Source organism: Mirounga angustirostris, unplaced genomic scaffold (assembly GCF_029215605.1).
Source record: "Mirounga angustirostris isolate CCGP_5_RB_7025 unplaced genomic scaffold, mMirAng1.0.hap1 SCAF_10, whole genome shotgun sequence".
In the NCBI taxonomy this organism is placed as follows: domain Eukaryota; kingdom Metazoa; phylum Chordata; class Mammalia; order Carnivora; family Phocidae; genus Mirounga; species Mirounga angustirostris.
In genome coordinates, this window is record NW_026991718.1 from 92,801,105 (window position 1) to 92,817,957 (window position 16,853).

A 16,853-nucleotide genomic window follows, 5' to 3' on the forward strand; every position below is an offset into this window, starting at 1 on the left:
GGACATGGTCTACATCTCTAGATGGGAGGAGCTTCGAAGAATGTATGGCCTTAATTTAAAATGCCCTTAGCCCTCTTGGGACACCTGGGTGGCTCAGTCAGTTAAGCATTGACTCTTGGTTTTGGCTCAGGTCATGATCTCTGGGTCCTGGAATCGAGCCCCATGTTGGGCTCCTCACTCAGTACAGAGTCTGCTTGTCCTTCTCCCTCTGCTCCTCCCTCTCTCTCTCTCTCATAAATAAATACAATCTTAAAAAAAACCCAAAATCCCTTAGCCCTCTTTCCACAGGGTATCTCAGTAATTGCTCTTTTTTCCAGTTTCACTGTGTAAGTTGAAGGCGTACAGCATGATGGTTTGATTTACACATATTTGTAATGGTTACCACAAGAGGTGCAGCCAACATCCATCTTCTCACATAGGCACAAAATATGGGATGCTTCCCAAATTTGCATGTCATCCTTACACAAGGACTATGCTAGTTTTCTCTGTGTCATTCCAATTTTAGTATGTGTGCTGCTGAAGCGAGCACTCTCAGTAGTTGTTTAATGGTGGGATGGGTATTCAGACACTGAGGTTTTATTAAGATAATGATGTCCTTGGAACTACTTCTGTTTCTCACTCAAACCAACAAATTTCAAGTTAGGAAAGAAAACAAGCACTTTAACAAATATAGAGGTAAGAAGAAAAATATATCTGCTTAGTATTATATACTTTGAAGAGTTTCTCTACCAAAAAAAGGAAAGAAAGAAAGAAAAGGAAAATGGCTTTCATAATATATTTCCAAACACAGTATTTTTTATTATGTTGTTAGTCATCATACAGTACATCATTAGTTTTTGATGTAGTGTTCAATGATTCATTATTTGCATATAACACCCAGTGCTCATTACAATGCTTGCCCTCCTTAATACCCATCACCCGGCTACCCCAACCCCCACTCCCCGCCCATCTGAAACCCTCAGCTTGTTTCCCAGGGCCCATAGTCTCTCATGATTCATATCCCCCTCTGATTTCCCCCCCTTCAGTTTTCCCTTCCTTCCCCTAATGTCCTCCATGCTGTTCCTTATGTTCCACATATGAGTGAGACCATATGATACTTGTCTTTCTCTGCTTGACTTATTTCACTTAGCATAATCCCCTCCAGTTCTATCCATGTTGATGCAAATGGTGGGTACTCATCCTTTCTGATGGCTGAGTAATATTCCATTGTATATATGGACCACATCTTTTTTATCCATTCGTCTGTTGAAGGACATCTCAGCTCCTTCCACAGTTTGGCTATTGTGGACATTGCTGCTATGAATATTTGAGTGCATGTGCTCCTTCTTTTCACTACCTCTGTATCTTTGGTGTAAATACCCAGTAGTGCAATTGCTGGGTCATAGGGTAGCTCTATTTTTAACTTTTTGAGGAACCTCCATACTGTTTTCCAAAGTGGTTGTAATAGCTTGCATTCCCACCAACAGTGTAAGAGAGTTCCCCTTTCTCCACAACCTCTCGAGCATTTGTTGTTTCCTGCCTTGTTAATTTTTGCCATTCTAACTGGTGTAAGGTGGTATCTCAATGTGGTTTTGATTTGAATTTCCCTGATGGCTAATGATGTTGAACATTTTTTCATGTGTCTGTTAGCCATTTGTATGTCTTCTTTGGAGAAGTGTCTTTCATGTCTTCTGCCCATTTTTTGACTTGATTATTTGTTTTTGGGTGTTATCTGAGAAGTTCTTTATAGATCTTGGATACCAGCCCTTTATCTGTAATGTCATTTGTAAATATCTTCTCACATTCCATGGGTTGCCTTTTAGTTTTGTTGACTGTTTCCTTTGCTGTGCAGAAGCTTTTTATCTTGATGAAGTCCCAAAAGTTCATTTTTGCTTTTGTTTCCCTTGCCTTTGGAGACGTGTCATGAAAGAAGTTGCTGTGGCTGATGTTGAAGAGCTTACTGCCTATGTTCTCCTCTGGGATTTTGATGGATTACTGTCTTACATTGAAGTCTTTCATCCATTTTGAGATTATCTTTGTGCATGGTGTAAGAGAATGGTCGAGTTTCATTCTTCTGTATGTAGCTGTCCAATTTTCCCAGCACCATTTATTGAAGAGACTGTCTTTTTTCCATTGGATATTTTTTCCTGATTTGTTGAAGATTATTTGACCATAGAGTTGAGGGTTCATTTCTGGAAACTCTATTCTGTTCCATTGACCTATGTGTCTGTTTTTGTGCTAATACCATGCTGTCTTGGTGATCACAGCTTTGTAATATAGCATGAAGTCAGTCAACATCATGCCCCCAGTTTTGTTTTGTTTTGTTTTTTTCAACATTCCCTTGGCCATTTGGGGTCTTTTCTGGCTCCATACAAGTTTTAGGATTGTTTGTTCCAGCTCTTTGAAAAATGCCAATGGTATTTTAAGTAGGGATGATGTTGAAAGTGTAGATTTCTCTGGGAAGCATAGCCACTTTATTATTTATTTATTTATTTTAAAGATTTTATTTATTTATTTGACAGAGAGACACAGCGAGAGAGGGAACACAAGCAGGGGGAGAAGGAGAAGCAGGCTTCCCACAGAGCAGGGAGTCTGATGTGGGGCTTTATCCCAGGACTCTGGGATCATGACCTGAGCCGAAGGCAGGTGCTGAATGACTAAGCCACCCAGGCGCCCCAGCATAGCCATTTTAACAATGTTTTTTCTTCCAATCCATGAGTATGGAATGTTTTTCCATCTTTTTGTGTCTTCTTCAATTTCTTTCGTAAGTGTTCTGTTGTTTCTAGAGTATAGATTCTTTATCTCTTTGGTTAGATTTATTCCGAGTTATCTTATGGGTTTTGGTGCTATTGTAAATGGAATTGATTCCCTAATTTCTCTTTCTTCAGTTACATTGTTAGTATATAGAAAAGCAACTGATTTCTGTGCATTTTGTATCCTGCCACATTACTGAATTGCTGTATGAGTTCTAGTGATTTAGGGGTGGAGTCTTTTGGGTTTTCCACATGAAGTATCATGTCATCTGTGAAGAGAGAGAGTTGACTTCTTTGCCGATTTGAATACCTTTTATTTCTTTTTGTTGTCTGACTGCTGATGCTAGGATTTCTAGTACTATGTTGAACAGTAGTGGCGAGTGTGGTCATCCCTGTCATGTTCCTAATCTTAAGGGACATGTTCTCAGCTTTTCCCGATTGAGAATGATATTGGCTGTGGGCTTTTCATAGATGTATTTTATGAGATTGAGGAATGTTCCCTCTATCCCTATGCTCTGAAGAGTTTTAATCAGGAAAGGATGCTGTATTTTGTCAAATGCTTTTTCTGCATCAATTGAGAGGATCATATGGTTCTTGTCTTTTCTTTTATTAATGTGCTCTATTACATTGATTGATATGCGAATGTTGAACCACCCTTGCATCCCAGGAATAAATCCCACCTGGTCGTGATGGATAATCCTTTTAATGTACTGTTGGATCCTATTGATTAGGATCTTGTTGAATATTTTGGTATCCATGTTCATCAGGGATATTGGTCTGTAATTCTCCTTTTTGATGGGGTCTTTGTCTGGTTTTGGGATCAGGGTAATGCTGGCCTCATAGAATGTGTTTGGAAGTTTTCCTTCTGTTTCTATTTTTTGAAACAGCTTCAGAAGAACAGGTATTATTTCTTCTTTAAATGTTTGGTAGAATTCCCCTGGGAAGCCATCTGGCCCTTGACTCTTGTTTTTTCAAACATAGTATTTTTAAGGAAATAGAATCAATACAGAAAAGCAAACATCCTCTCCCGCCAGGGAAACCTCCTTTGGGCTCCCTGTTAATCAGGCTCACCTGTTCCAGTTCCTCATGGTCCCCCGTTCTTGGTCCTCATAACATGTGTCTCCATTTGTAACAAAATATTTGTGTGATCTTTTCTATAAACTTTTTATTGTGACAAATTGCAAACATACAAAAGTAGACAGCACAGTATCATAAACTCCCATCATTACCAGTTTCAGCATTTTGTCAACTCACGGGCAGTATGATTTTATCCACAGCTCCTGTCCACTTCTTCCCTTTTGAAGCCAATCCGAGACAGCCTATCATTTCATCTGTAAAGATTTCAGTATGTATTTGTTAACAATAAAGCCTCTTTTTTCTAAACAAAACTGCCATACTATCACATTGAAAATAAGAACAATAATTATTCAACAACAAAGATCCAGTCAGTTCCAAATGTTTAGCTGTCTTACATAAGTTTTAGAGTTTGTTTGAATCAGTATCTAGGGATGCCTGGGTGGCTCAGTTGCTTAAGCCTTCAACTCAGATCATGATCCCAGGGTCCTGGGATCGAGCCCCACATCTGGCTCCCTGCTGGACGGGGAGTCTGCTTCTCCCTCTGCTCCTCCCTCTGCTCATGCTCTCTCTCTCTGTCAAATAAATAAATAATCTCTTTGTGAATCAACATCTAAATAGGAGTCCCATTATGGGATTAGTTGATACGTCTTTTAAGTCTCTTCTAATTTGTAGGTGTTCCTTTCCACCTCTTTAATTTCTCTTATTGCAATTTATTTGTTGAAGTGGATCGTTTGTCCTATAGAGTTTCATAGAGTCTGGATTTTGCTGACAGTTCTCTGTACATGTCTAATATGTTTCACTGTCCTTATTTTTTCTGTAAATTGAAAGGCAAACAAGAGGCTTTTTCAGATATGATTTATATGATTCTTTTGATTAATGCCTGTCCCCTTCTTTAAACAGTGAACTCCATGGAGGCAGGCTTATGAATATTTTTCTCACAAGTGAAAATTTAGCATTTAGCATGGTGCCTTGTATATGATAGGTACTCAGTAAATAGTTGAATAAATGAATGAATGGGAACACACATGGGAACTATGCACCTAGGAGTAAGCAGCTACACTTCTAGGCAATGAACTGTAATGCTCCCGGGCCCCATCAATACCTGCACTTAGGCCCCTGAAGACGTTGCAGAGTTTAGCGCCACTCATTCATTCATTCATTCATGAGTGCATGTCACATGCCAGGCACTGTTCTAGGCACCAGTATACATCAGGAAACAGGGCAGAGTCATACCTTCTCAGGCCTAATAATCTGGGTCAGCTGATTTTTCATAAGCTGACAGCTTAGAAGGGTCCCCAGAGGCCCCTGGATGCACGGCAGCCATTTGTGACAGCAAAGAGGGAGATTCTGGGGCCAGTTCAATCCAGGTGAGAATCCTAGCTCCATCATTGGCTAACTGTGTGACCCTGGATAGATAGTCTAACCTCAGAGCCTCATTTCCCCAGTCTGTAAAATGGGGTAGTATTGCTGTCCTCATGGCTTGTGTAAGAGTGTAGCTGACTCTTGGAGCTCTGCTCTATCATCTTAGCCAGTTCTTGTGTCTTTCTGCCTGAAGGCTTTGCCTGGTGCAGCCAAGATGCAGACCTGAAGTGCTAAAGAGGTGACTCCCCTCAATTTCTCCAGCAATCCTCAATCCGGGGAGATGGTAAATAAATACTCCAATTTTCACACTCCTCAGCAACACAGTAATGAGGTATGTCCCTGCTGTGTCTCAGAGGGTCCCCATTGCATGTTCCTGTCACCCACACGGTAATCTCATTAACACCCCTTTTGCTGGCTGCCTTCCATTTCTTCCTTCCTTCCACACACCCTCACTCTGCATCCTGGGATCACCTCCCAGGGACTATGTTCACTCACACCTTTACTCTGGCTCTACTTTGGGAAGGAGCATCAAAGGAAATGAGGTAGGAATGATAGCTAGTAGGTCCCCCAAACAGAGCAGGATCCAACACATATTTATATTTAAAGGACAGCTGAAAGTCAGAGAAGCAGCAGAAATGTTCAAATCAGAAAAGAATTCAAAATCACAGGGATTGATAAAGATTCAAAGTAAAGAAAGGGTCCCCATACACTCAGGTCTCTCTCAGATTGGGCACTGAAATGTCACAGCTCAGGGCTCAGTAGTCAGGACTATGCCCCAAAGCATCAGGAACTGGTTACATGAGGATCACTGCACTCTCAAGGAGAAGGTAAGTGTGAAATCTATTTTAAAAAGATTTCCATCAAAAAATAAGTAAATTAGAGGGTGGGGCAAGATGGCGGAGGAGTAGGAGACCTGGATTTCGTCTCCTCTCAGGAATTCAGCTGGATAGGGATCAAACCATACTGAACACCTACTAACTCAACAGGAGATCGAAGAAAAGAAGAGCAACAACTCTCTGAACAGAAGAGCGACCACTTTCTGGAAGGTAGGACATGTGGAGAAGTGAATCTGAGGTGATATTTGGGATGATAGACAGCGGGAGAGGGGCCTCCGGTGGCCGCTTCTGGCAAGTGATAGAGCCGCGGAGCACAAAATCAGAACTTTTAAAAGTCTGCTCCACTGAGGGACATCACCCTGGTGGCTAAGCGGGGGGTGGAACCCTCGCGGGACAGTGTGGTCTCAGGACCCTCGGGGTCACAGAAAGACCAGGGGTGCCTGAGTGCGGTAGAGCTCCCAGGTATTGGAGCAAGGAAGCCGGCTGCAGAGATGGAGCCCAGGCGTGGGCTCTCAGCTCAGGGTTGCCATAAACCATGATCCATGGCGCAGTCGGGCCCCTGCTCCTCCAGCAGGGACCCAACAAGCGGCAGATCCGGGGAGACTCCCCTTCTTCCCCTGGGAGGAGAGGTGCGGGAGCGCACCGCAGGGACCTGCTGGGTTTGGAGACTCCACACGGGGTCGGGTGCCAGAGATAGAAATGCGCAGTCACAGGCCGGGTGAGCACTGAGTGCGGCCGGAGACAGGGGAGACGGGAGTGACTGACTGCTTTTCTCTGGGGGCTCACTGAGGAGCGGGGCCTGAGTTCTCGGCTCCTCTGAGGCAGAGATTAGGAGGCCGCCATTTTCACTCTCCTCCTCCAAAGCTGTACGGAAAGCTTGCAGGGAACAAAAGCTCCCAAGAGCAAGCCTGAGAAGATTACTTAGCCCTGGCGGGGCAAGGGTGGGGCAATTCCGCCTCCGGCAAAGACTTTTGGGAACCACGGCAACAGGACCCTCCCCCAGAAGATCAGCAAGAACAGCCAGCCAAGACCAAGTTTACCGATCAATGAGAACGGCAGAACTCCAGGGCTAGGGGAATAATGCACATAGAATTCATAGCTTTTTTACCATGATTCTTTAATCTTTCAAAGTTAATTTTTTTAAACTGCCTTTTTCTATTTTTTTTATTTTTCTTTTTCCCTCTTTCAACCAACATCTTATCAATCCCTTTTAAAAAAATTATTTTCATTTTTATTTTTCATTTTTAGAGTCATATTCTATCCCTTCATAGTAGTTACCCATATTTTTGGCATATATATATAAGTTGTTCTCTCTTTAAAATTTTGAGATAGTTTCTTTTAACAGATCAAAATATACCTAAATCTCTAATGTATGGTTTTTTTCTACTCCACTGCCTGATCACATTCTCCCCCTTTTTTTTCTTTCTTTTTTTTAAATCCTCTTCTTTCTTTTTTCAAACAACTTCTTATCAATTCCTTTTATAAATTTTTTTACAATTTCCATCTTTACAGTCATATTCCATCCCTTCATCATATCAACCCTTATTGTTGTACATATATAAGTTTTTCTTTCATTAAAATTTTGGGAGGCACTTTCTTCTGACAGACCAAAATACACCCAAAATCTAGTGTGTGACACTGATCTATATACCAGCCTGATCATATTTGATCACATCCTGGGTTTTTTTTGTTTTGTTTTGTTCTGTTTTTGTTTGTTTTTATCTTTATCTTTATCTTTTTCTTTTTTCTCTCTTTCCCTTTCTTTTCCCACTGCTTCAGATCTTTTCTGATTTGTTTAGAGTATATTTTCTGGGAACGTTGTTACCCTGTTAGCATTTTGTTCTCTCATTAATCTATTCTCCTCCGGACAAAATGACAAGATGGAAAAAATCACCTCAACAAAAAGAACAAGAGGTAGTACCGACTGCCAGGGACCTACTCAATACGGACATTAGTACGATGTTGGATCTAGAGTTCAGAATCATCACTTTAAAGATACTAGCTGGGCTTGAAAAAAGCATGGAAGTTATTAGAGAAACCCTTTCCAGAGAAGTAAAAGAACTAAAATCTAACCAAGTCAAAATCAAAAAGGCTATTAATGAGGTGCAATCAAATATGGGGGTGCTAACTGCTAGGATAAATGAGGCAGAAGAGAGAATCAGTGAGATAGAAGACCAAATGATGGAAAATAAAGAAGCTGAGAAAAAGAAAGATAAAAAACTACTGGATCACGAGGGCAGAATTCGAGAGATAAGTGATACCATAAGATGAAACAACATTAGAATAATTGGGATCCCAGAAGAAGAAGAAAGAGAGAGAGGGACAGAAGGTATACTGTAGCAAATTATAGCAGAGAACTTCCTTAATTTGGGGAAGGAAACAGGTATCAAAATCCAGGAAGCACAGAAAACCCCTCTCAAAATCAATAAAAATAGGTCAACACCCCGACATCTAAGAGTAAAACTTATGAGTCTCAGAAACAAAGAGAAAATCCTGAAAGCAGCTCGGGAGAAGAGATATGTAACCTACAATGGTAGAAACATTAGATTGGCAACAGACCTATCCACAGAGACCTGGCAAGCCAGAAGGACTGGCAGGATATATTCAGAGCACTAAATGAGAAAAATATGCAGCCAAGAATACTATATCCAGTTAGGCTGTCATTGAAAATTGAAGGAGAGAGAAAAAGCTTCCAGGACAAACAAAAACTAAAGGAATTTGCAAACACGAAACCAGCCCTACAAGAAATCTTGAAAGGGGTCCTCTAAGCAAAGAGAGAGCCTAAAAGCAACATAGACAAGAAAGGAACACAGACAATATACAGTAACAGTCACCTTACAGGCAATACAATGGCACTAAATTCCTATCTTTCAATAGTTACCCTGAATGTAAATGGGCTAACTGCCCCAATCAAAAGACACAGGCTATCAGATTGGATTAAAAAACAAGACCCATTGATATGCTGTCTGCAAGAGACTCATTTTAGACCCAAAGACACCCCCAGATTGAAAGTGAGGGGGTGGAAAACCATTTACCATGCTAATGGACACCAAAAGAGAGCTGGGGTGGCAATCCTTATATCAGACAAATTAGATTTTAAACCAAAGACTGTAATAAGAGAGGAAGAAGGACACTATATCCTACTTAAAGGCTCTATCCAACCAGAAGATCTAACAATTGTAAATATCTATGCCCCTAACATGGGAGCAGCCAATTATATAAGGCAATTAATAACAAAAGCAAAGAAACACATCAACAACAATACAATAATAGTGGGGGACTTTAACACCCCCCTCACTGAAATGGACAGATCATCTAAGCAAAAGATCAACAAGGAAATAAAGACTTTAAATGACACACTGGACCAAATGGACTTCACAGACATATTCAGAACATTCCACCACAAAGCAATGGAATACACATTATTCTCTAGTGCCCATGGAACATTCTCCAGAATCGATCACATCCTAGGTCATAAATCAGGTCTCAACTGGTACCAAAAGATTGGGATCATTCCTTGCCTATTTTCAGACCACAGTGCTTTGAAACTAGAACTCAATCACAAGAGGAAAGTCAGAGAGAACTCAAATACATGGAGGCTAAAGAGCATCCTACTAAAGAATGAATGGGTCAACCAGGAAATTAAAGAAGAATTTAAAAAATTCATGGAAACCAATGAAAATGAAAACACAACTATTCAAAATCTTTGGGATGCAGCAAAGGCAGTCCTAAGAGGAAAGTATATAGCAATACAAGCCTTTCTCAAGAAACAGGAAAGGTCTCAAGTACACAACCTAACCCTACACCTAAAGGAGCTGGAGAATGAACAGCAAATAAAGCCTAAACCCAGCAGGAGAAGAGAAATGGTAAAGATCAGAGCAGAAATCAATGAAATAGAAACCAAAAGAACAGTAGAATAGATCAACGAGACTAGGAGCTGGTTTTTTGAAAGAATTAACAAGATTGATAAACCCCTGGCCTGACTTATCAAAAAGAAAAGAGAAATGACCCAAATCAACAAAATCATGAATGAAAGAGGAGAGATCACAACCAACACCAAAGAAATACAAACAATTATAAGAACATATTATGAGCAACTCTATGCCAGCAAATTAGATAACCTGGAAGAAATGGATGCATTCCTAGAGATGTATCAACTACCAAAACTGAACCAGGAAGAAATAGAAGACCTGAACAGACCTATAACCACTAAGGAAATTGAAGCAGTCATCAAAAACCTCCCAAAAAACAAAAGCCCAGGGCCAGATGGCTTCCCAGGGGAATTCTACCAAACATTTCAAGAAGAATTAATACCTATTCTTCTGAAACTGTTCCAAAAAATAGAAATGGAAGGAAAACTTCCAAACTCGTTTTATGAGGCCAGCATTATCTTGATCCCAAAACCAGACAAAGACCCCATCAAAAAGGAAAACTACAGACCAATATCCGTGATGAACATGGATGCAAAAATTCTCACCAAAATACTAGCCAATAGGATCCAACAGTACATTAAAAGGATTATTCACCACGACCAAGTGGGATTTATCCCTGGGCTGCAAGGTTGGTTCAACATCCACAAATCAATCAACATGCTACAAGACATTAACAAAAGAAAGAACAAGAATCATATGATCCTCTCAATAGATGCAGAAAAAGCATTTGACAAAGTACAGCATCCTTTCTTGATCAAAACTCTTCAGAGTATAGGCATAGAGGTTACATACCTCAATATCATAAAAGTCATCTATGAAAAACCTACAGCGAATATCATTCTCAATGGGGAAAAACTGAGAGCTTTCCCCCTAAGGTCAGGAACATGGCAGGGATGTCCACTATCACCACTGCTATTCAACACAGTATTAGAAGTCCTAGCCACAGCAATCAGACAACAAAAAGAAATCAAAGGCATCCAAATCGGCAAAGAAGAAGTCAAACTCTCACTGTTTATGGATGATATGACACTTTATGTGGAAAACCCAAAAGACTCCACCCCAAAACTGCTGGAACTCATACAGGAATTCAGTAAAGTGGCAGGATATAAAATCAATGCACAGAAATCAGTGGCATTCCTATACACCAACAACAAGACAGAACAAAGAGAAATGAAGGAGTCGATCCCATTTACAATTGCACCCAAAATGATAAGATACGTAGGAATAAATCTAACCAAAGAGACAAAGGATCTGTACTCAGAAAACTATAAAATACTCATGAAAGAAATTGAGGAAGACACAAAGAAATGGAAAAATGTTCTATGCTCATGGATTGGAAGAACAAATATTGTGAAGATTTCAATGCTACCTAGAGCAATCTACACATTCAATGCAATCCCCATCAAAATACCACCCACTTTTTTCAAAGAAATGGAACAATTAATCCTAAAATTTGTATGGAACCAGAAAAGACCCCGCATAACCAGAGGAATGTTGAAAAAGAAAAGCAAAGCTGGTGGCATCATAATTCCGTACTTCAAGCTCTATTACAAAGCTGTCATCATCAAGACAGTATGGTACTGGCACAAAAACAGACACATAGATCAATGGAACAGAATAGAGAGCCCAGAAATGGACCCCCAACTCTATGGTCAACTAATCTTTGACAAAGCAGGAAAGAATGTCCAATGGAAAAAAGTCTCTTCAACAAATGGTGTTGAGAAAATTGGATAGCTACATGCAGAAGAATGAAACTGGACCATTTCCTTATACCACACACAAAAATATTCTCCAAATGGTTGAAAGACCTCAATGTGAGACAGGAGTCCATCCAAATCCTAAAGGAGAACACAGGCAGCAACCTCTTTGACCTCAGCCGCAGCAACTTCATCCTAGAAACATCACCAAAGGCAAGGGAAGCAAGGGCAAAAATGAACTATTGGGACTTCATCAAGATAAAAAGCTTTTGCAAAGCAAAGGAAACAGTCAACAAAACCAAAAGACAAGCGAGAGAATGGGAGAAGATATTTGCAAATGACATATCAGATAAAGGGCTAGTATCCAAAATCTATAAAGAACTTATCAAACTCAACACCCAAAGAACAAATGATCCAATCAAGAAATGGGCAGAAGACATGAACAGACATTTTTCCAAAGAAGACATCCAAATGGCCAACAGACACATGAAAAAGTGCTCAACATCGCTCGGCATCAGGGAAATCCAAATCAAAACCTCAATGAGATACCACCTCACACCAGTCAGAATGGCTAAAATTAACCAGTCAGGAAATGACAGATGTTGGCGGGGATGCGGAGAAAGGGGAAGCCTCCTGCACTGTTGGTGGGAATGCAAGCTGGTGCAGCCACTCTGGAAAACAGTATGGAGGTTCCTCAAAAAGTTGAAAATAGAGCTACCATATGATCCAGCAATTGCACTACTGGGTATTTATACCAAAGATACAAAAGTACGGATCCGAAAGGATACGTGCACCCCGATGTTTATAGCAGCAATGTCCACAATATCCAAACTATTGAAAGAGCCAAGATGTTCATCGACAGATGAATGGATAAAGAAGAGGTGGTATATATATACAATGGAATATTATGCAGCCATCAAAAGGAATGAAATCTTGCCATTTGCAACAACGTGGGTGGAACTGGAGGGTATTATGCTGAGCGAAATAAGTCAAACAGAGAAAGACATGTATCATATGACCTCACTGATGTGAGGAATTCTTAATCTCAGGAAACAAACTGAGGGTTGCTGGAGTGGGGGGTGGGGTGGGAGGGATGGGGTCACTGGGTGATAGACACTGGGGAAGATATGTGCTCTGGTAAGTGCTGTGAATTGTGCAAGACTGTTGAATCTCAGATCTGTACATCTGAAACAAATAATGCAATATATGTTAAGGAAAAAAAATGGAAGAAGATAGCAGGAGGGGAAGAATGAAGGGGGGGAAATCGGAGGGGTAGAGGAACCATGAGAGACGATGGACTCTGAAAAACAAACTGAAGGTTCTAGAGGTGAGGGGTGTGGGAGGATGGGTTAGCCTGGTGATGGGTATTAAAGAGGGCACATTCTGCATGGAGCACTGGGTGTTATGCACAAACAATGAATCATGGAACACTACATCAAAAACTAATGATGCAATGTATGGTGATTAACATAACAATAAAGCATTTTAAAAAATAAGTAAATTAAAAAAAAGAAGCTGGCACTTTAAACAGATGGTAAGCTTCTATTATTTTGGAAAATTCACTAGTGTAGCTGGGCTCCTTCCTGGGCAACGGCAGATAAATGAGATGTGATTGTTCTAGCACCTGCACCAGCATTTGTCTCGCTGCAGGCAAGGTGTGGCCAGGCATTGTCAATGGAGTGGGCTCCTTATTATCTCGGTTATTGTTCCAGGAATCAAAGCTGTAATCAATGCCCATGACTTATTCTGCATAACTCAGCCACAATATGTGGAGAAGTGAGAAAATAGGTGATAGAGTGAATAACGTTCCCAGGACCACATTGATGCGAACCACTGCATTTCCCAGAGGATTCTTTTTGTTTTAATTTTTTCATTACCAAGGTAATACATGATCATCACAAAACCACAAACAATGAGAAATGTATAAAATGAAAACCCTTCTCCCTTCCTCCAGCCCCACTTCTGGGATGCACCATTATCGGCGTTGTTGTGTGAAACAGCCAGAGACGTGACCCCAGGCACACACCCACATTGCTTTGCTGTTCTCACTCCACCATCTATCCATCCCCATTTTATTCAGTAGGTTGTCTCACAGAATTTCACCGCTTGGATGTCCCAAGCTCTATCCAGTCCCCTTTTGGACATTTATTTTGTACAAATATTTAAACACGGGACATCTTTGAACATAACTTTGTGTATTTATGAGATAATTTCTGCAAAATGAATTGCTGGAATTAGAAGGACTAGGTTTAAGGGCATGCACATTTTTGTCTTTTGCTTAATGCTTTCAAACTGCCCTCAAATTAAGGGGAAAAAAAGCATTTCATGGTTGTTTTAATTTGCATTTCTTTTAAAATTAGTTACACTTAAGCTCCCCACCCCCACACACATTTATTGCTCTTTTGCATTTTCCTATAAGCTGTGTGGAAATAAGCAAGGACTACCCAAATGAGAACAAGTAAAGGCTATTTATTCAGAGCTTGCTTGAGCAAAGGAGCTGGCCATAGTTTTTTTGTGTTTGGCAGAGTCTCAAAGGCAGGCAGAGGAGTTGGAAAGGTTTGTAGTGGGAACAAGGGAGGGCTTCAGGTCAGGTGTACTCTGATTGCAGGCTGTTGGCCTAGAGAAGCCGGAGCAGGCTAACTAGCAGCCAGTGTCCTACGGAACTGGTTAGGGGCACATGTTTGGCTTTCTCTAGTCTGTCCCAAGTTGGATGCAGGGGCATAAATTAGGGAAGCTATCAGTTATTGATTAAGTCCTGGCTGTGTAGGGCCAGTTGCTGCAAAGATGGTGGTTTTGGCTTCCTGGACTGATTGCTGCACAATGTGGATTTGATTTCTATTTTCATGTATGGTCCAGCCATTGTCTGTCCGTCTGTCCAATCTCCCAACTGCTTTCATTTATGTTACCTAGATTTCTATTGGCCTGTTGATCTTGTTTCCTAGCAGTTTGTAGACTTGGAGCAGGGACTCCAATGGTATGGCTTCCATTGTCAGATTTCGTTACATAAGTCAAGCTCGTTTCTGTTGGCATGGCGGGGAGACTTTTCAAGACTAAGAAGCACATGTGGACAGTCTCTCCTGCAATGCAATTATGTTGCTCAGGAAGAAAAAGGGAATTTTCAACCCCACAAAATAAAGTTCTCTGCAGAAACAAAGCAAACCTGTCTGGCACTTGTTTGAGGCATATATAAAGTTGGAGGTAGGGGTGCTACTGGGGGCAGAGTTTATGGTGCCTTTACAGGGTGGGACAGAATGGGACCCCCGGAGGTGTGCATTGTGGAGCCTCCAGAAGGAAGATGCCTGTATCCTAGTTCTTGTCGTTGGTGCCACTCTGCACAAGGCTTACATTTAAAGGCCTGAGAACCTTCATCATACTTCCAACTAAAATTTAAAATGAATGTTATCCATCCATTAATCTTTAATCTTGGGAGAGCGAGCATCAAGTCACTTACCAAAAGGTCTATATGTGCCTCCTTTGCAGGGTGGGGCAGCAGCATGGGGTCAAGAAAGCTTGGTTGTCACATTAGCTACCTTCCACCTGGCTTTGGAGTCCCCTTTTACTGATTCTGAGCTCTGTCCCCACCTGACATCTGCAGTTTCTTTTTTGGAGTACTGCCCTTGGGCTACTGGTTCCTGGAAGTTCATTTCCACCTCCCTTTCAACCCATGAAGAGGGTGTGCAGGTGTGAAAACTGATCCATTCCTTGGGCATGACTTACACTCCAGCGCTCCCCGTGGTACCCCCTTCTTCGGCAGGTGTTTGCCTTTGAGGCACCCTGCCTGACCTGCTCCTTTTCTCAGTCCTGCCTCTCTTCCCTGGGAGCACCTCCTTAATAAATCACTTTCCCACCAATCATTGTTCCAGGGTCTGCTTCTAAGGAAGCAGACTTAAAATAGCATCAAATTCCTAATTCTGTCATCAATTTGTTGTGTGACTTTCATACCCTCTCCAAATGTCTGCCCACATCTAGAAAATGAGAATAAAGAATAAGTCCTTTCTAAGGTTCTTTAATGAGTTCACACCCCATGACTTCTTTAAATCATGGTTACATGTTATGTTTCCTTTAGAGAAGGCATTCTTTTTTTATTATTATTATGTTGTGTTAATCACTATACATTACATCATTAGTTTTTGATGTAGTGTTCCATGATTCCTTGTTTGTGTATAACACCCAGTGCTCCATGCAATATGTGCCCTCCTTAATACCCATCACCAGGCTAACCCATCCCTCCACCCCCCTCCCCTCTAGAACCTTCAGTTTGTTTTCCAGAGTCCATAGTCTAGAGAAGGCGTTCTTAATGTGAGACTCATTCATGACTTTCAGATGGTCAGTGTACCCCCAGGAACTGTATCCAAAATTGTAGGGGGTTTATCTGGGGAGTGTTCATAGCTTTCATTAGATTTCCAAGGAGCCCATAACTCCCCACCAGTTAGTAACCACTCTTTTTTTTTTTTTTTTAAGATTTTATTTATTTGATGGGCACCTGGGTGGCTCAGTTGGTTAAGCGACTGCCTTCGGCTCAGGTCATGATCCTGGAGTCCCTGGATCAAGTCCCGCATCGGGCTCCCTGCTCAGCGGGGAGTCTGCTTCTCCCTCTGACCCTCCCCCCTCTCATGCTCTATCTCATTCTCTCTCTCAAATAAATAAATAAAATCTTTAAAAAAAAAAGATTTTATTTATTTGAGAGAGAGAGACAGAGAGCACAGAGGTAGAGGGAAAAGCAGACTCCCTGCTGAGTGGAGAGCCTGACATGGGGCTTGATCTCAGGACCCCGGGATCATGACCTGAGCCAAAGGCAGACACTTAACCATCTGAGCCATCCAGGTGGCACTAGCAACCACTCTTTACAGCTTGTTTATAGACTTCAGAAGGACTGTGGAGAGAGCACCATCACTTTCCCCAAATGTTGATCTTTTCAGATTAACAATGATTTGGTTGAAGCCACTTAATATTTATCTTTAAATGGTATAAAGTATGTTCTAATTGTAGTTGCACAACAGAGTTAACACGTTCCTCCTAGCCCAGTTTTTAATGGCATTTTCTCTTGTAAATACAATCTTTTGTAGGTTCAGGCTGCTTTTGACCTTGCAATTGCAGTTTAATATAAATGGCAACTTTTTCCTTTTCAGACAAGTGTTGGCCAACTTGACGTTGCTAAAGGAGAAAATATGTTTGCCTATGATTAATAAAGAATATGAAATCCACTTACCTGAGTTC

At 41.1% G+C, this 16,853-nt stretch overlaps 1 non-coding gene across 1 annotated transcript; it reads right to left on the bottom strand.

Annotated features, from left to right (window-relative positions):
* Positions 1-422: 422 nt before the first annotated feature.
* LOC123852160 (U6 spliceosomal RNA) lies at positions 423-529 on the bottom strand. Its single transcript, XR_006792783.1, has one exon. It is a non-coding gene; the product is annotated as a U6 spliceosomal RNA (small nuclear RNA).
* Positions 530-16,853: the final 16,324 nt, after the last annotated feature.